The 20896-nt window shown below is 38.4% G+C and overlaps 2 pseudogenes across 1 annotated transcript; both read left to right on the top strand.

The window, feature by feature from the left end:
• The first annotated feature begins 9413 nt into the window (after window positions 1-9413).
• Window positions 9414-11264, top strand: LOC148733777 (angiopoietin-related protein 7-like; annotated as a pseudogene).
• Window positions 11265-13425: 2161 nt separating this feature from the next.
• On the top strand, window positions 13426-17040 carry LOC148733776 (ficolin-2-like; annotated as a pseudogene). The gene is made up of 5 exons (XR_016000731.1): window positions 13426-13702; window positions 13786-14003; window positions 14215-14758; window positions 14902-15273; window positions 16235-17040. The product of XR_016000731.1 is annotated as a ficolin-2-like (transcript).
• The last annotated feature ends 3856 nt before the right edge of the window (window positions 17041-20896 follow it).

The raw sequence follows: 20896 nt of genomic DNA, 5'->3' as shown, positions 1-20896 counted from the left end.
GTCATTGAGCGCTAACAGTGAAGCCTGTTCGAATTTTTAATGCAGGTCTCCCACGGAGCGCCTAAGTAACGATAAAATATCCTTGTAAAGTAGTTTTGAGCGTGAGCGCCAACCAAGCGTATCAAATGCCCTCTTAGAACATCTAACTTGAGTGTCACCTGCTCGGAAATTCTGTCTAAGATCTTGAGAATTATAGTAAGTGTTACATAGCACGCTGGATTCAGCATTTTTACCACACGTTTCATTGTAATAATGAACTGGCCGATACACGCACAAAAATGTGCCATGAAAGGAATGCCGTACGTTCAGATGGTGGGTGGGTCAAATTTTGAAAAATGCAGTCTTTAAACGAGTTTGTAACTCATAATAGGTCATTTTCTTTCCGTCATATTCCAAAGGTTGTCCTAACATTCCATCTGTTTCTCAGCGATTGATTTTGGGCGAGTCGTGCAAAAGGGCAACGTTCTGTTGACTTCCCAAAAATGACGTCAAAAACAGCATAACATCGCGTGACTCGCTCTTTCATCGATATTGCTCAATATTTCGCGCTGCACGTGACAAGTTCCCGATCGTCATTTGAGTGAGGTGGGATTTCGTAATCTTGGGAAACTTCAGATGCTGAGAACCAGAAAACACGAGTGAGCGTATTTCATATTGTTGGAACATTGGCAAAGAGGATTTCTTTATTATTCAGTACAACTATTAGTTCTAATCTTTACAGGCTCAGACAAAGGAAAGGAATGCCATATATTTCAGGACAAACAATTAAGCGGTTCCGAATCCTTCTCAATTAATTTTTTTATAACGAATGAATAGAATGGGAAAGCTTTTTTTGTTTGGAATTAGGTCAAATTTGTGGCTTTGATTATGACGAGGTGTATCTAAAAAGATGTTCAGGTAAAATCGTTCCTGGGGCAAATGATTTTAAAATACTACAAGGCGCGTTCAAACCCTAAGTGATCTTACTCAGAGGAAACAGATATCTTCTTGTGAAATAAGTGGCAGTCAGCTTTTGTAAAACTTTTTCCACTCTTGGAAGGAGTAGTCTGTTCTATAACCGATTTGTGATAAAAAAAAAATTGGATCACAGAGTTTTGCGTGGGTGACGGTGAGACGGCGTGGGTGACTCTTCCCAGTCTCGTGCTCACAGTCACGCTCACCACAAAAGATATCGTGACTCATGTCTTCGCAATAGAAAAATTGATATGATTGGCCAACTTTGAAGGAGGCATTCTGTATCAACAAATGCCATTGGTCAATTAGCCATCAAATAATTTTATAATGGCGTCAGCTGATAAATGTAAAAGATTTGACTTAATGATGTGAGCGGGAGAATGGTACATGTGCAGTAGATTAATGTCGAAGGAAGAAGAAATTTTGCTTACCGAGAAGCAGTTCTTACAACAGAATATTGTGGAAGGTCTGTTCTTTTAACGGCTAAGCCATAATAAGAGTTTCGCACTTAAAGAAGACACCAGGGAATGGCCAGGTTGCGGCAAACGACGCCAGTATTCAAGGAATCGCCATTGCCGTGCGCCCCTCCGCCAAGCCCTGTGTTGGGTTGTCGTCGGAATCTTGGGTTTGCGGTGCTTTCGTCGTCTCCAGAGTTGCAGGAAACTCAAGACATTGCAGAAATGAATGACTCATTAGTAGTTGCTCTCTCAAGAATGCGAGTGGAACAGTCCTCTTTGAAGAGAAAAAAGCACTCTGAGCACGAACTTCCTCCGGGACTTGAAAACCACGATCGTGCACAGCATGAACAGAAAAGAGCAAAAAATCACCAAAGACAGTCAGGTAGTTCATCGATGAAAAGACAAAGTCTCTTAACCCAAAGCTTACCCACGGCCGCTGTGAATACTTCATTTCCTGTTCCAAGTACGTAAACTTTACTTTGGTGTCTCTGAACAAGTAAAAATTTCGAGCTTTCATCTCTGTGAAAATGAAGAAGACTTAAAATTCCTGCTGAAAATTCTCTTTCTCGTGATAGATAACTCACGCTATCGTTTCACTGACATTTTACCATTGGAATATGTGGAAATTAATTTTGAAAAAGTTATCCTCTGAATTGGTCGCGATTTCATCGGCTAATGACAATGACTGAAGTTTCGTGGCATAAATTCCTGACTGTCAAGGTTTGAGAGGTGTAAATATATCTAGCTCCTTTCTTGTCACGATTTCACTATCAAATAGTGGGTAAAATTGTGTATGGATGTCTTTTGAGAACAATTTAGCAAAGACATTTTACGAAGGAATTAAATGATTATTATCGGAAATCTATAAAATTCTCGAAATTTTCCTAAAATTTAGGAGGAATTGAAGACAAGATGGCGTTTGCTTGATTCAGCTCACCGAAAGCCTGCCTGTGCAGGGTGAAAAATTGTCTTCAGTAAATATTGTAGATGAAAGACATATTTATATATTTCTTGTAAAATTATTTTAATACGAAAGTAACAAAATATATTGCTGTATGAAATGTATAGGTACGAGGAAAGATGTATTTTATGTTGTAAGATAAATCCACGAGGGGAATATCTGTGTCATTAAAATATGAAAAAGATATGAATCGTGGTTTGAAATTTCATATCGAGGTCATGATCTATTTTGCTGCCTTGCCTGATATCTGATTAGATTTATCTTTTATCTACTAATCTTAAATCTCCTTTTCCACACCAAATGATTTGACGAACAATACTCTTCTTGTCTTCTGGCTAAACAAAATAATGTAAAAAAATCCAATTATTGATACATAATAATATTGGTTCTCAAAAAAAATGTTTTGATAGTGGAAGGTATTTCAAAACTGTCTACATATTAATTGGGGTCAGTTTTTAAGAGTCCTCTTTGCGAAGGTATAAAGCACTATTTTTCTTAAGAAGTAATTGTTTTCTTTTTTCTATCCATGGGTGAAATATTGGCATGAAGGAAGGCTACATTCATTGAAGACAAAATTAAAGCAATGAGTAAGGCATAGAGATGGGGTATCCTAGACACAACATGGACCATGTGTGAAACAGCTTACGTATAAAGAAAGCTGGAGATAACTAGATTATATAACCTGCCAACATCTAATCTTCACTAACACAGCTCTGCACTGCATGCCACAAGAATAGTTAAATTGTCAAACCTAAAGGAGATTTGACAGAGAACAATGGGGATGTTCAGTAGACAGCAGACAGGGGAGGTAACTGTGGTGAGATTTTAGAGGTGGCTCACTTATACTTTGTAAATTCTTCCAATATAATTCTCTTGCAAGTATAATTCTTAATGAAAACCATGCAAGCAGTTGATTAGAGTAGAGATGGGTTAAGGGATGTGTTTAATTATTTGCATGGACAAGGACAGGAAGATATTGGTTGTACTCAACACATCCACAAGTGAAAACAAGTGAGAGAATGGAAATACTTTAAAAGGTAGTTAAAGTTGTGAATGGCAACAGACTGACACATTTTGGTGTTTTTCACAGAAATCCAGATTAAAACTCATCACAACTATCCCATTTTTTACACACTATCAGTTACTGTTTTGAACAGGTATTTTTTATGAGTTACGCTTTGTCTATTTAGAAGTAGCAGAGCAGTTTGCAATGTGTGTGTGTGTGTGTGTGTGTGTGTGTGTGTGTGTGTGTGTGTGTGTGTGTGTGGGGGGGGGGGGGGGGGGGGGGGCAGAATTTTACCCAGCCATGTGTACACCCCTAGTTAACTCGTCCCAAATGCCCTTTGTGTTTTCAGTTAGCACAAAGCAAATCTAGCTTGGCAAAGTTGTACTCACTGAATCACTGACTTTGTTTCAAACAAAACTGCAGACTTTAATTTATGGACGTTAAGTCCATTTAGAATATTTCTTAGTTTACTATGTTAATATGGTTTACAATTAAATTTTATCCTGGCAACTGAATTGAGATTGCATTTTATTGTAGCTAGCAAATAGTTCCTGGATTGTACAAGTCATTTCCACTTTTCTTCAAGGAATTGTCATGCATAGGGCTTAACCTCACAATTTCCACTCCAAGAGGTATTTTTCTTTTTTTTTCTCCTGAATAGAGAATTGTATTGTATTGTATCAATTCACTGACTGTTTTGTAATTGATTTGTGACGTACTTTCATTTTTTTTCCAGCACAGTCAATTGGGTTCCTACAGACAAAATTAAATCCTCTTCTTTCCTATAAAAAGGTTGTCTTGTATTTAATGGCGAACTCACAGCTGCAGTTGATAAGATTCTCGAACACAAGCCAGAGCTGTTAAAAAAGAAAAGTTTTACAGCATCTTTGTATGCCAAGTGCAATGCTGATAAAAGGATATGTGTAAACATCACAAGATTGAATATCTTGTCAATTTTTACATTGTGCAATATTTTCAGCACCAAAATGTGGGGGAGCTGTGCCCATATGGCCCCTCCTTATCCACCTCCTTGCTCTGCTACGTATGCTATCATCTGCCAAGGACCATGAACTGAATCAGCCTATAATTTGAATAAGGTTTTTTCATTCTTAATCCATTTCGTGCACCGGTACTCCTTGATTGACTGTATTTCTATTTTTTGCAAACTGGATTTTAATATTTGTCCTTAATAAATGCATGTTGTTTTATTATAACCAGATCTACATTACCTCCTTTGCTCATAGGTGTTCTCCACTTCATTCACTCCAACATATCATTATTTCTAACTTAAAAGTACATTCCTTTCTTTTAATGTCAAGTCCTACCCACTATGCTCTTCTTTACAAAACCACCATTCAAAATTTTATCCCCTATCTACTAGTACACTCTCGTGGAATAAAAATTCTAGTCAACTTATTATTCTACCTGGTAATTTTGGTTTTATCAACTGAGTTGATGATTATGTAACTTGGCCACTGTAAACAGTTTCAGAGCTTTGAAACTCTTTACAGTGGCTAATTTACATCATCAACTCACTTGATAAAACCAAAACTACCTCACTGAGTTATATACTCCCCCACCAAGGCAACATCAGAGTTTCTTTAAAAGCTTACCCCCTTTATTCATTTATTATTCTACTATTCTGGCCACAGCAACAAAATTGCACAATGGAAAAACTCTCTAAAGAGAATTTAAAAAATGTTCTCTTAGGATCAGCATCACAACTGAGCAACTGCATACCCCACCCCTCCCCTAACCCAATAATGGTCAGCTGATAATAAGTTAGGGTTAATGTTACCTTGGTGGGTAATCCTGCACAAAAAATACTAATGGAAATCAGAGGTAGGGGGGAGTCTTGCTTTGCAGTGGTACTATTGATTATTTTCTTCTTTATTAGTTAGCAATTTTCTGTGGTATTAGTTTGTTATTTATTGCTCCATAAATTCTGATAACCTGAACCATTAGACATTATAGAGCTGCTGTTGATTGCAGTAACTGCTGATTTAAGTGAAGATTGTACCATCAAATTCCGCTGCTTAATGCTCCTTGTGCATGTGGTTACATTAATTGACCCATGGTACTAACGCCTCAATTATATCAAAATTGTAGAACTGCCGGCTACCCATAGATCCAATCTTTGATTGACAATTAATGGACAAGGTTCAGCAATTAAACATAAGCAAGAGCTATTAATTAAGCTCATTAAGCTCTGACAATATCTACTTAATGAAACAAAAAGCTGATGGATAACTCAATTAACCATGCTTTTATAACTGTGACTGTCACGTGGAAAACTCTAAATCCAATTGTTATTGTTTTCGTTGCACAAGCAAAAGTTTAAAACTTAGAATCTTATCAAAGTATTGTAAAGATAGAGTTATTCCTATTTTTTTGGTGTGAAGGTTATAAATCATAAATTATGAAATAATTGGTATTCCTCCTGCAAGTCAATATACTCAAGTATCTTTGCCATAAGTATGATCAAAGCCACACCTTGCCTTTCATTGAGGTCAGAAGGATAAATTACCAGGGTTTCAGGTTACTTTTAAGAATGAGTGATGGATGTGATATGGACAGAGCTGTACTTCTCAGTCCCATCACCATTGCCCCTCCCCCCCCTCCCTCTGAACCTCAACAATCCATGTTATTAATGTTAATTAATATAAAGCAATCATTTACTGGTCAAGCTCTATGATTCCTTCAAGGTGGTTAGGGCTGGTGGAAGTGATCATGCTCAATATTTACCAAACCCTCACTTTGCCAAAATGAGGGCAGTCTCCCATCTGAAATGGCAAAAATGTATATCTTATCTTGAACCTTTTTTTATAAACTTAGGTGCAAGTCAAATAGATAGATACAGTAGCTGATCTAGGGGAGGGATAAAGCACGGGATTACTGTGTGATGGATGTCCTCCCCTGGGGTGGGATGGGTGGGTTGTTGTCTTGCGTTTCATACATGAACCTCTGACTCGGGCACTCGGGTAACCATGCCCCACGTAAAGACGTAAAGACATTAAACTTTGATTACGGGTGGTCAGATTTTTAAAAGCATAGCATTGCTGCAATCCTTTCAATGTTTTCCTGGGGACTGTCTTACCAAGGACTTTCTTCTGCTGTTTTGGTGTCCACTTTCCGATCAAAATTTCTTAACCTTCTAATAGAACAAGGAAATCGAGGAACAGAAGCCGGTTAAACGCAACTTTTGGGCAAACATCATCATATCAGCTCTCTTTTCAAACTAGTGCAATACTGGCCCTCTCTCTGCACTCGCATTATGGCGTGACACTGACAGAGTGAGGAAAATTTTAAAAACCAGCAGTCAACCAGCGGTTGTTTTGTATGTCTGCCTGTGGCCTGGCACCTACTGTTTGCGTTTTCTTGCCTGGATATGTTGTCGGATATAATGCCGTTCATTACATTTTTACACTAGCACTCTACTATATGTTACCAGCTGGCAAGCCTGTATGGATCGTGAAGTCGCCATTTTGGACATTCTCAGTGACCACGCAACATTAGCCGCTCCTCTCTTAAGAGGAAACCAGGATTAAAAAAAACCGCTGAAATCAAGTTAAATCGGTAAAATAACAACACGCGTACAGAATAAACCCCGGGCCCTACAACAAGCTAATGTAACTAAATTCCTTGGGGTCTATATTGACAATCATCTCACCTGGAAATACCATATCAGCTATGTATGTAAACAAATCGCTAAATCAATAGGCATTATATTTAGGTCTCGCTTTTCCCTATCCTCTGCAACCAAACTCACTTTGTATTACACCTTAGTTTATCCTTATATCGTCTATTGTAACTCCGTCTGGTCGTCCACATACGTATCTAACTTAAATAGAATTTATTATTTGCAAAAGCGAGCTGTGCGGGCTATCACCAACTCAGACTATCGAGACCACTCTGCCCCTTTATTCTCCAAACTAGGAATTTTAGATATTTTCCAAGTCAATACGTTTGAAATCGCCAAATTTGTGTTTTATTTCAAAAGTAACTTATTGCCCCCATTGCTTCTCGATCTTTTTGTAAGGAATAGCCAAATTCACAACTATGGTACCAGAACAGCCAGTAATTATCGAACGCATTTGTGCCGTACAAATGTCAAGCAGTTTACAATTCTCTACCAAGGTCCTAAAATTTGGAACTCTCTCCCTATTTCAGTCACTCGTTCGTCAAACTTTCTCAGCTTTAAAACGAAATTGCAAGAGTTTTTACTTAAATAATCACTGAATTGGCCAAGCCGCACATTCGCAGCACTTTTTCTTACCTTAATTTATTATTGTAAGTGAGGTAGCTCTCTCGTAAGCCTGGTGGCTTCTTGGGTCCCCCCCGCCTTCTAACTGTTATCGCTGTAATTAACTATTTTTTAATTGTTAAAATAAGGCAAATAAAGATGATAATGATTTAAGGTAAGCCATTTTTAGTTAATATTTTCACTTTTAACTATCTCCATGGATATCTTGTAGAAAATCCCGTACAAATCCTTATAAATCGATATGCAAATTGTGTTTCTTGTGTGGTTCTTAAAGAGAGCTTGGGCGGCCTGTGGTGGGTGCTGGAAAAAATGAGTATTAACTCTGTCACGTAATTATCAGTTCAGTCTTGGTAAACCTTTTTGGTTAAAATTTTGTAGTTTGGTTTAAAGTTGTTAATGAAGTCGACAATATTTATTCATTTATCAATTGCCTTTTTGGTTCGTTACTGACAGGACGGAAAATGCGTGCACTGTAAGTGCACTGCAAGTGCTCCCGTTGTCTCGTACAAAGTCTTAGAAAGGTTTTCTAAGATTTTGTATAGGACACCGGGAGGTACTTACAGTGCACACGTTTTCTGTCCTGTCAGGGCCATTTTCTAAGAAGTACTCGAACGCAAACGTGTCAGTGAAACACGAAAAGTCGAGCGGTATAACCCCATCTTACTATTATCATTTTATTTATTTGCCTTTGCTTTCCTGAAATTCTCCAGTGTTGTTGCATAGGTAGCCAGCGAGCAGTTCTACACTATGAATGCTTTAATACGAAAGTTTCGTCGCCCTTCAATGCGGGTGAGGCCTTAAGAAACGCTAGTTGGCGAGAAGTCTAGGTGATTATGTTCTTGCATGATTGGCCGGCCAGACCCCATGAAGGAGGCTTGTGTCCCAGCGTGAAGGAGGCTTGTGTCCCAGCGCTAATAATGAGGGTTTTCTCGCAAACTACTTCAGTAGCAATCTGCAATGTATTACATGAGCTATCAATTTTCCTACTAGTCAATCAACGGAGATAGACGTGTCAGCCAGTTAACGACATTGCCTAATCAGAGACCTAAGTGAAGTCACGCCCTTTGTTGCCCTTCCTGTGTTCCGTGTACACGTGTCACTGCGGCTTTTGTTTGCGAATTTACAAGCTTATCGGTATTGTAGGATCACAAAAATAATCAGTTTTAGGGAAACCCATTTCTGAACCATTAGATGACGACTGGTTTCTTTATAATGCATTATTTGACTAGAATCAGTTTGTTTTCAGAAAATTGTAAATATGAGACTATATGACTATCCAATTCTCTTAGTCCGGTTCAGACGCTATTCTTCACTCGACCCGAACTGGCTAAACACTGGTAACAGGAGTTTTTCAAATTAAATTTTTCTCCGACTTTGTAATTGATTAACAAATGTTTGTCTAATTAATTTGCCTTTCCTTCTTTAGTAATATTTTATAGAGAAAGCGCAATACAAATAATAAATGTTATTGGTATTGTTATGGTTATAGGAACGATGTCATTCGACGAGTCAATGGCCAAACTATCAATAACAAATTCAGTGAAGCAAAGTGGCCAAACAATATTAACACTCGATCTATTGTAATTAGTACATCTACGAGCAGCTAAAATAGAATGCTGACACGCGAAAAATCCTGGTGAAGGCTCGAATAACAAAGATTGTTCACATACGTTTTATAAACTTGGTACAGTGTTGAAAAATCAGTCCTTTAGTGGGTCAGTTTCAGCAATCACCTGAACTTGCACCAAGTTTATCGAACGTAAATTCGCGATGAAATATCCTTGTGAAGTTCTTCTCCTCGCCTTTTTCGTGAAGGCGCTTTCAAACTCAACAAAACTGTCGTCTAAACCAGCAAAAACCGATAACGATACGAAACATCACCCACAGTGTAATATAAATAAAAACTACTGATACGCTCAGGGGGTCCGAATTCCAAGAAAATAGAAAATATGTTTCCTGACATTCAACAAAAATTGACCAAACTTGAACAAGAAATTCCAGCATGAAGAAAAACCAAACTAGTGTGAAGAGAGACAAGAAAGGTTGGTGAGAGTATTACTTTCAGATTGAACAAATACGATTTCAGTTGCAAAATTCAGTTTGAAGTTACAATTTAAATTTCTCTTTTTTTCTTTCCTTTTTTCTTTTTTTTTTTTCAGCTGTTTATTAAGAACTGCGCCGAAGTTTACAAGTCAGATGATAAGATTAGTGGTGCGTACAAAATCGATTCTGATGATTTGGGAGAATTTGAAGTCTTCTGTGATCAGAAAACAGCCAGTGGAGAATGGACGGTGTTTTAAAAAAGATATGGTGGTACAGTAGATTTTTTCCGCACTTGGAATGAATACAAACTGGGCATCTGCAACCTGAACGGCGAGTTTTGGCTCGGAATGGACAAGATTCACCGCTTGACTGAGAGCAGCAGCAGCAACAAGCTTCGTGTTGACTTGTAAGACTTACATAGTAAAACAACGTTTGCAGAGTACAGTTCATTTTCTGCGGTAAGCGAAAGGGTGAAATTAAATACCTGCTGGGTTTGGAGATCTATTCAGGTGAAACTGATTTAATTTAAGAGTGGTTTTAGTGAGGAACGATACTCTAATAAACTTTGCAGGTAGAATTGAAAGCAGTTTCTATGTAAAAATAATCATTTTGTTGGCAAAACTAGTGCTAGTGCCGGAGAGGAAAAGAGTTAAAATTGAAGTGTTTTATTTCATTTTCTCTTCATTTTAAGTTGAATTCTCCAAATATGATTTTAGGAAAAACAATTTTCTTATTGGGGTCCTCGGAATTGATTATTCTAATTTTTCCAAGTCGACTCATTATGCGGAATGTTTTCGTTCACGTATGCCTCCTCATATAGAAAGCAGTCAAACAAATCATTCACTTATACAGCTGTAAGTGAATTATAATAAATTCGCACTTTTTCTTCTCCATGTACGGTTGGTGATTCTCTCAGTCATCATCGTGGCTCACCATTCACCACTAAAGATCAAGATAATGATACCTACTCAAGCAAGAACTGTGTATCCCTTTAAGCAGGCGCCTGGTGGTACAAGAAATGCCATAACTCAAACCTCAATCAGGCGTGTACATGAATAGTAAAAAGGACGGTAGGGGAATGGCGTAGTATCTCTGGAAAAATAAGTTCTGAGTCCGTAAAAAGGTATGAGATATTAATCCGTCCAGACGACTTTTAAGGTCCAATATGGGTACTTTAATAGTGTCAGCCAAAATATGAGTGAGTCCGCGGGAAATACATTTAGGGTGCAGGCTTAGATCTGTAAGTAAAGTTTTCAAACAACTCAGAATTTACTGTAGTGTTTCGTTATTCAAAGCTTCAGTCACTGATAAAGCCTTTAGAACACTTCTATCAGTGAGATTTATTTTTAGCTAAGCTTGCGGTTTCAATAAAGATGAAGCAATGAAGAAAAGAATGTGCTTTGCTGTAATATCAATATCCCGGCGGTCCTTGACCGCTAAAAAAATAATGATAATAGAATGCGACCCTAAATTAATAACAGTGACACAACAGAAACTCTGTGTTCATATTTTGCCATTCAGGAGAAAAAAAAAAAGAAGTAATAATTCAGAACTAAAACCTGAGGAAAAAAAAACCAAAAAAACTTAATCACAGCAACAAAGAGAATCTACACATCAGTCACGTGATAGTTAAACGGGCGTAAAAAAGAGAGGATAGTCCTTCTCACCGCTCCTCGCGTGTGCCACCTCTCACCTGCAAACTGCTTCAAAATTAAGACTGTTCTGAAGCCTAACACATTATTACGAAACGAATTGTTTCCTTTACACCTCTTTGACAAGCTCCAGTTACGTTTTTGTCCTCTCCACCTCTACCGATGCAAGTGTGCAGGTGGGGACGAAAATAGCTTATGCTACCTTCTTCATACGACCATGCGAAGGGCAATTGGGATATTATACTCAAAGAAAAGTATGACCGGAGTTTTGTTTGCTGAGCTGCACAAATCCTAGCTTATGCTACCTTCTTCATACGACCATGCGAAGGGCAATTGGGATATTATACTCAAAGAAAAGTATGACCGGAGTTTTGTTTGCTGAGCTGCACAAATCCTAGCTTATGCTACCTTCTTCATACGACCATGCGAAGGGCAATTGGGATATTATACTCAAAGAAAAGTATGACCGGAGTTTTGTTTGCTGAGCTGCACAAATCCTAGCTTATGCTACCTTCTTCATACGACCATGCGAAGGGCAATTGGGAGATTATACTCAAAGAAAAGTATGACCGGAGTTTTGTTTGCTGAGCTGCACAAATCCTAGCTTAAGGAATAAATTGAATAGCGGCTGCGGTGTCATCAATTTTAATATGCCCGTAGTGTAAACCTAAGAAATTCAGACACATTTTGATTTTTCTTCTTTAAACCGACGTATGTCGTGGCATTTTTTTTTTTTTTTTTACGTTTCCTCCCACTGCATAGTTTTCGACTAGAAGGTGATTATTGGATGGAGTGAACGAATTTGCATAACCATCAGCCTGGATTTCTCCCAAAAAAAATCTAGTGGTTTTCACAACTATTCTTTAAATCCTGCCAAAAGATTATAAAAAAGTTTCTAATCTCTTCACACTACTTTTAAAAGATAGGTAATTAACCATCATCTAAACCTTTGGAACTAGTTCAGTAAACCCTACTCGTGACAAACTGCTTTAAAAGTGATAGTATTTTTTTACGCATTAATCGCCCATCTGAAAATTTATTCTAGCTATGGGAAATGTATTCAAAAACACGCTAACCTCATAGCGCAGACGGACTAAAGTTAAAGCTGTTTGATGAGAATTTCATTGTTACCAGGTTGCCTTTCCTAAAATGTATTTTACTGGGCAGTTTGCTAACGCCTCATAGGTTGTATCACTCAACATTTGGTGATTACGTCAGAAGAACTTGATCGACCTCTAGTTGACTAACAAGACATAAAGGAGTAAATCGTTTCAATACAAATTGAAATCCGAATCGTTACAAGTCGATTCAAGAAAAACTGAACTTGATTCGATACAACGACAAATCGACTCGATACCCGCCAAATGTCGATTTGATACGACTCGAGTTATCTCGATAAAAAGTATAGAATAGTTCTTTTCAGCAAGGAATTTCCATGTTTATCAAATTTCCTGACGGTTTTGCAATCAATTTGCATGTTAATCGAGGAGGTTATGGTTTTTTCAGACTGGGAAAAAGTTCTGCCACAAGGAAATGAGCTGAAAGATACGGGAGTGAGGTGGGGACAAGCATTGTATTAAATTTCATGATCATCGAGCAAGTTCGTCAACTGTCCAGGTAGGCCGGGACAAATTGAATAGAAAAGAACTTGGAACGGGGCGAAACCTCTCGCTACTATCTCGAGTGTACCTCTTGCAATCAGATTTTAACGTTTTAAATAAGAGTTAACTAATTTTGGAAGAGCAGATGTTTGAATTGAAGATACAATTCGGAAAGGAACGACACCCCATAGCGAAAATGTGTGTCGTATGACCTTGGTAATTGGGCTGTTGTAAATTTCTAAAACACTCAGTGGTTATTTTGAGCTGGCCTACTGGATATTTTAATTTCACAGCATGATTTGGGCATTAAAGAAAATGAAAATCGATGTGAGCCTTCACGAATGATGTAAATATACTTTATAAGGTCGTAAACTGGACCATGCCCCACAGCCGGTGATTTAGCCAAAGCGCATTTCAATGATAGGCCCCTCAAAATCCTTGTCACAACAGGCTCAAAGGTCCGATTGTTTTATAACAACCTGAATAATTAAAACGGCTAGCAGTAATAAATACCTTTATTTGTTAAAGCCACGCTATTGAAGGCTAATTTTTCAAGGCCTCGTTGAAGATCTTGGAGGCGACGAGCAACTTTTTGTGGTCCGAGAAAACTCAACGCTTGTCTCAAACGCTTCAGAGGGAAGCAACACCATGCAGGCTTTGTGGATGTCTCAATTGCTATTTGTAATATGTAGGGTGTTCCTGTTAGTTTGGTTTGTTGAGGCGAGCGATGACTTTTGTGGAAGAGTTTTTGAGACTCAAGTTGGTAAGTTCAAACCTCGGCTCATTCAAGCCGAATTACCTCTTATTAAATTAAAGCTAATTGCGCGCACAAACTTCTTTTCGCAGATCATGCCTTAGTTGGTCACGTCATGACCAAAACTGATGTTCTTGACGAGTTTGAAAGCCAGCTAAAATGTGTGGCAAATAACAGTTGCAAGTCGTTTAATGTTCATCCTAAAGGCAATCATGCGAAATACATTTGTGAGCTGAATAATAGAACTCGCCAAATGAAGCCAGGTGACTTTAAGCGGAAGAAAGGATCGACATATTTTGGCTCTGTCCAGGTCAGTTAAATGTATATTTTGTGATAATGATATTTTCAAGTTAGATCTGAGCAAGGTCTCGACCATGTATAGGATAGATGTGAATACTCTCCCGCCCATACCTCTATAAATGCTATGGAATTAATAGAGGTTGGCGAAGGGTTTGTGTGTTTATTTAACCATAAAAAAATGAAAGAAGAGTTTCTAACAAGTATTACTTAACCTGACTCAGGCCACCTGTGTCGACGTTTCCTAGGAGCAAAAAAGACAAACAAAGAGCGGTAAGTGTCATCCGGAATACTCAGGAAAATGGCGCCACAGACGTAAGTAATAATTACATAACTATTCTCAGACTACGAAATTCGACGATATTTTCCTTGCTATATTTGGTAAATTCACTCGTTTCATCTCCGCCCTGAGGCGTCAGTTATAATGCTTCAACACCGGTTTGCATGCCGAGAAAATGGTAAACATACCTAAACCTAAACAGCTTACATATACAACATTAAAGGGAACCAACTTTCGCAAACGTGCTTCTTTGCTATGTCTCCTACAACTTTTTTTCAATTTGTTTGGTTGTTTTTCCTTTACGGTGCTGGGTGGTTCGACTAATCTTTCTTCGAAGTCACCCAACTGTAACGTCAACTACAATTTATAAGCCGGTCCTAACTCCAAGAAAATCGAAAATATACTCTCTTTGGTTCAGCAACAACTGGCCAGGCTGGAACAAGAAATGAATGCATTGAAGAGGAACCAAAACTGTACGAAACAAAACGGTAAAGATATGCTGCAAACGTTAGCTTTGAGTGCCGTAAACTAGTCTTTTTTTTTAAACTAATCATGATTAATAACTACTTGATTGGGAGCTTGGTATTATTCATGCAGGCTTCATGTGATAACAATTTTATTTTATTTATAGTTTTTAAGAGCTGCGCCGAAGCTTACAAGTCTGGCAGTGGAGTGTATAAAATCGATCCCGATAGTTTGGGTGAATTTGAAGTCTTCTGTGATCAGACAGCAGCCGGCGGAGGATGGACGGTGTTTCAGAAAAGAATTGACGGCTCCGTAGATTTCTTTCGAGACTGGAATGAATACAAGCGAGGCTTCGGTAATCTGAAAGGCGAGTTTTGGCTCGGACTGGACAAGATTCATCGCCTAACTGCAAACAGCAGCAACAAGCTTCGTGTTGACTTGGAAGACTTCCATGGTAAAACGGCGTTTGCAGAATACAGTTCATTTTCTGTGGCGAGTGAGAGAGCGAAATACCTTTTAAGTCTGGGTCGATATTCAGGTAAAATTGAATTTTAATAGCGAAAGATTTAGGATAACATTTCATAGTAAAACGTAGCTCGATTAAAACATGACGTTTTGGCGATACGTCACCATTATCAAATGTAGATTATGGGTTATGCTATCTAAAGAAAGGAAAGTGTGAAACTACATCTGTTCAAAATGAGATGGAGTAAGAAAAGAGAAAGTACATAATTAAATGAAGAGATTCATTGGAATGGAGCCTTTTTTAGTATTCAGAGTCGGTCTCGTTTTCCTTATTAAAAGCATCTCATAAATGAGGCACTTAAACTTTCTACGGCTCTTCTTTAGGATGGCAAAGCTCGTGAAGATTGTTTGGTCTTTGATTGTGTTCTTCCTTAAAGTGTTTAAAACGATGTCGAATATTTATGCTTCTCAATACTAAGGTGGAAGTGATGGTTCGTGTAACTTCTGTGGTTCGCATCACACAAATTACATTTAGATTCATACACAACGCTTGTTGGTTTACAAGTGAGGACTTTGTTTCCGTGACTTTTAAATCTTCCGAGGTTTTTCTACCTGTGAAAAGTGGTTGTAGTACACGGTCGATTTTCTTTCCAAGGTCGCTTAGCTGTCTGCGCACGGTGTCGGCGGATTTCTGATCTTTGAAAGGCAAGATAATTATTTTCTGTGGCGAGTGAGTATGCCAAATACTGGCTGGGTTTAGAAAGTTATTCAGGTAAAGTTGAGTTTTACCTGTATACATTTTGTCTATATCGTTATTTCAAATTCATAACTGGAATACTTACTGGGCAGCTCGTATGAACCGCAAAGCGCTCATCATTCTCAGTCCAGGGTTGTTTTTCGAATTCTCTGGTCAGTAAGGGCCTATGGTGTTGATATGATAAGTAAAATAGAACTTGAACATGGTCGCCTATAGATACAGATTTATCATGTGAATTTATCATGCAAGTGACGAATTTTTAAAATTTGGTTTTCAGGCACGGCTGGTGATTCTCTCAGTTATCATAATGGCTCAGCATTTACCACAAAAGACCAGGATAATGACGCCCACTCAAGCGCTAACTGTGGCTCTTCTTATAAAGGCGCCTGGTGGTACAAGTATTGCCATCGCTCAAACCTCAATGGCTTGTACCTCGAAGGCAAATCCGACTATAATGGAGTTTGTTGGTATCACTGGAAAAGCAGATGGGATTCCCTTAAGAGGTCTGAGATGAAGATTCGCCCAAAGGACTTCTAAGGTTCAGTATTGGTTACTTTGTGTCGAACAAAAGATGAGAAGAAAGAAACTAGAAAGAGAGAAACTACGAGGACGGTTGCTTTTGCTTTAGCTTTGTTTCTCATGTTCTTTTAAGAAATCGCAAGCCGGTAGGTTAAAGTTAGAGTTAAAGTTAAAGTTAGAGCTGCTGATAAAGCATTGAAAAGAAAAATAGTATATTTTTAGCTGCGTTTCTGGTCCTAATTAAGGCGAAAGAATGGGGAAAAAGAATTTACAGTCTCTGTAACATTTATTAAAGTCACCGAGGTGTTGAAGAGACTCGATATTTCTTGAAGCAGCGCGTGATAAGCTTTTTTAAAATGAGCCGCTGAAATGTTCTTTGCGAGGCTTAACAATTCATGTCCATGGAAGAAACTGAATAAGCACAAGAGAGTCAAACGAATTTTGCTTTTTCCTTTGTAAAATGTTTGTGTATCGCTTTTTTCCTGATTTCGTTTCATATTTTTTGAGCCATCAACAATTACTGAGTTTACTCCAAAGTTTGCATTATCGCCACGAAAGACCATTGGGAAAGTGCATATTTAAGTTTGGCGTAAAACTTCAGTGCTTCTCGTAATAACTCTTTTGACTAACTCTTAAACTTCTTTTTTTTTTGATCCGTGCTCCGACAGCCCTCTGTCTTACTGGTCTGTAGTTCCCTATCCACTATGGCATGACAGCTTCCCATTTCTTAGTCTCAGACGACTGGAGTTCAATATAATGGACATACTAGAAATGCATAATAGACTGCGGCACCAAGTATTATGAGCCAGGGTGAGTATTCAGGATCTAAGAGGAGGGGGTCCAGGGGGCCTGGGGTCCCCTATTATTTTGGTTAAAAAATAAACTCAGAGGGAAGAAAAACTGGAAGGTGTACATACACATACAAAACTGCCCCTCACCTTTAGCTCAAGGTCTGGATCCCGCCCCTGGTATTGCACTTGGCCGCCCACTCTGCGTTCCGCCTGACTGACTACTTCAAGATGCTACAAAGTCAAAGAATATTGCAGGACGCTAAAGGTTCCACGTATAAATTTGAAACGCTACGGAGGCTGACTCATTTTTGAAGTCGGAAGAGCTTGAATTCATTTGAAACGTATAAATTTGAAACGCCAATTTTAGGCCCTTTGACCGCTGACGTTTAAACCCCTTGAGACCCTCTAAAGATGGAAGTTAAGTCTATGACATAAATATCTAAAGCGTATATCTCCGTATGTTTCATATAATTTGAAAATTACCCGCTTTGCTTCAGCTGTTGCGGAGAGGTTGCTCAGAATTACCTTTTACATAGAGCAACATTGCGGTGGACTTGAATTCTGTGGGATAGATAGATAGATAGCTTTATTAGAACGTAAAATCATTGCAGCCCTCGGGCCGACTGAAATACGACTTACTTTACAATAGGAACAAATTATCTCTTACTCGAAGATAACTACAATAAAAGCCGCAAAGTGTAATCTACAATAAAATACAATAAGAGAAGTATCAAAAACCAAAATACAAATAATTAAGATAGCTACTAATAATTAAAACTGTTCGCCATGATGAATGTGTTTTTGAACCTATTTGTCTTACAAATCGGTATCTTGAAGTATCTCTGGCTGCGGGTGCGATGGGTGGACTCGTTGCGTGGAGGCAGCAGATCATGGAGCTTGTGGCTGTCGTCCCTTACAATATGAGCAAACAGAGTATCATACAAGATCTCCCTCCTCTCGTACAGTGACGCAATGTCAAGAGCTACTAGAGCCTCAGCATAGGATAAGTCAGGTTGAATCATCCGCAACGCGCGTTTTTGCAATCTTTCCATTTCATTAGACAGATATTGCGGAAAGAATGATGAAAAACTGGGCACGCATATTCTAATACAGGGCGTATACATGTTGTATAGAAAAGTAGCATATCCTCGGATGAAACTTTAGCGCGCTTTAGCTTTTTTAGGAAGTACAGACGCTTCGAAGCCTTTTTGCATATAGATTCTACATGTGCGTTCCACCTGAGGTTGTCCGAGACTATCACTCCTAACAACCTTGCGGATGAAACAACTTCGATTTGCTTGTCATTGATAGTCATGATATGATCAAACAGACTACCTGATCTGGAGAATGATATTCTCAGTTCTTTACATTTAGACTCATTGAATTGGAAACCATCAACTTCTGACTGTCTTACAAGTTCATTTACACGTAATTACTTGTAGCTAGACTCATTCTTCAATACTGATTCGACAAGAGTGGTGTCATTAACGTATTTCCAAATAATTGTGTCTGCTACAGAAAGATTATTTATCAGGGGGAGGGGGGAAAAGGAAAGAGGTTCAACACTGATGGCCTGTATCTTAGTATTTGTTGCTCTCTACACGAAAGCAGAAGTAAAACTATCTTCTTTCAAACCGGCAGTCTAAATCCCACAGGGATCAACGAACGCTTTTCATTCCACTAATTTATTCATGTGTTTCTCTTTGCCATGTTCCCACCTATAACACAGCTCCATTTTCTGCCTTTAAAAGCACACACACAACCCACAATTCCTCTATTAGCTCCGACGAAGGGCTAACGCTCGAAACGTCAGCTTTTGTAATCGTTACTGTGGCCAATTCACCATTACAACTTTGTTGATATATCCAAATTAAAACTATTAGAAACAAGCTGGAGCAGATGAGAGATGTTTCTCCTCCTTGGAGATAACAACGGGTTTCGTGTTTTCATCACAGTTATAAACCGCGACTATGGTCTTGCGTCGGTGGGGAGTAATCCAAGATAATTTGGTTTTTAGAGCGTTTTCGATAGAGTTTCCGTAGAAGCCAAAACCATAGTAATTACAACGGCCAAAAGACGACAGGAAAAAAAGAGCCAATGAGAACTCAAAGAAAAGCCAAACAAATTGCATGGATCAATCATAGAACTAACTAAAGCAATTATCATTATCCTTAATCGATTATGGACCAAAATCGTTTACCAGTGTCAGCATTGCAAATTGCTTTTGTAAAAAACAATAATTTTTCTCAGCTTTGCGATTCTTGCGATATCGGTTTTCACTTGCAATTTGACGCGGAATTCCCTCGTCTGATAATAAATATTTCCTCATTATTACGTTCGCTTCTTGTACATTGTTACGAGCAAATTTCGAAAATGTTGGCTCGCTATGCTAGAGGCTCGCCAAAACTTGAACGGGGACAGACACCATGTATTAAAAGCCTGGAAAGTTCATCAGATGGCACCTAGAGTTCATTCGAAAATGAATGACAAGATGATTCCGCCTATTTTCATTACCAACATGAACCAAGTTTTTAATTTCTATAATCACGAGAATTATTCCCATTGACATGTCTTTTCCCAGTAACTAGTTTATATAAGGCTAATTATGAAACTTGTTCTAGAGCAAGACATCTGCAGCGCACCGTCAGAGATGTCTAAGTTCTTCGCCGGGGGGATTAGAAACTTGCTATCTAAGTTTTACGGTCTACGCAAAGTTGTACGTAGGATGAAGTAACATGAATTTTTTGCGGGAATAAGCATTAAAAATTGTCACACTTGTTACATAAAGAAGGGTGTACCATAGCGAATGTGCGTTTCTCGTGCGGTCGCAAACGAGTTAACCCAGCTTGAATGTCCAAGTGTATAAAATTTCTTTACGGTTTCGCAACCGTTAATTTGCATATTAATTGAAAAAAAATTATCGCTCAGAGATGGAAAACTTTGATCTTTCGCTAGGAAGCAAGTTAAAAGATACAGGCGTGAACCGGTTAAGGTTGGGGTAAACCTTTTACATTTGATGGGGAGAATTCGTCAAGGTATCAAAGGTATTACTCTTTCCAGCGCGCTTCCCTCAAACAGATGTTACTAACTCAAATAAGAGAGAACTAATTTTGGGAGAGAGGATCATTGTTTGAATTGAAAATATTATCAAACTCACGGAAAGGACGCCGATGCACCGTCGACAAAATATCTTTCGACATTACATCACACTTCATCTCCGACAAATATATCAGGCTTATGCGTTGAATAAAATTTCCAAAATATTTTCAATGCTGACTTTTAAGACTAGGTGTTTTCGTTTATTAATGTCATTTATGTTATTTAACACAAAACTCGATAAAATCTCCCATGTTCCCCCAGGAATGATGCAAAATAAACTATATTAGACTCCAAACTTTGCATAGCTAGATTTCACGTGACCACAGGATGGTTCACTGTCAGAAGTTCATTGTCGACCATGCCCGGTTGCCAGTAATGACCCCAAAGCATTCACACGAGAGCTTCTGCTTTGTATTCTTTTCTTTACAAAACGTATTATGACCAACCATTCATAAAAAAAATAGACTAAAAGGCCCGATTGTTGTATATCAACCTAAATAATTCAAACGGCTATCAATGATAAATAAACT

Source organism: Stylophora pistillata, chromosome 4, assembly GCF_964205215.1.
Source record: "Stylophora pistillata chromosome 4, jaStyPist1.2, whole genome shotgun sequence".
Lineage (NCBI taxonomy): Eukaryota > Metazoa > Cnidaria > Anthozoa > Scleractinia > Pocilloporidae > Stylophora > Stylophora pistillata.
This window is presented reverse-complemented; position numbering and strand designations above follow the sequence as displayed.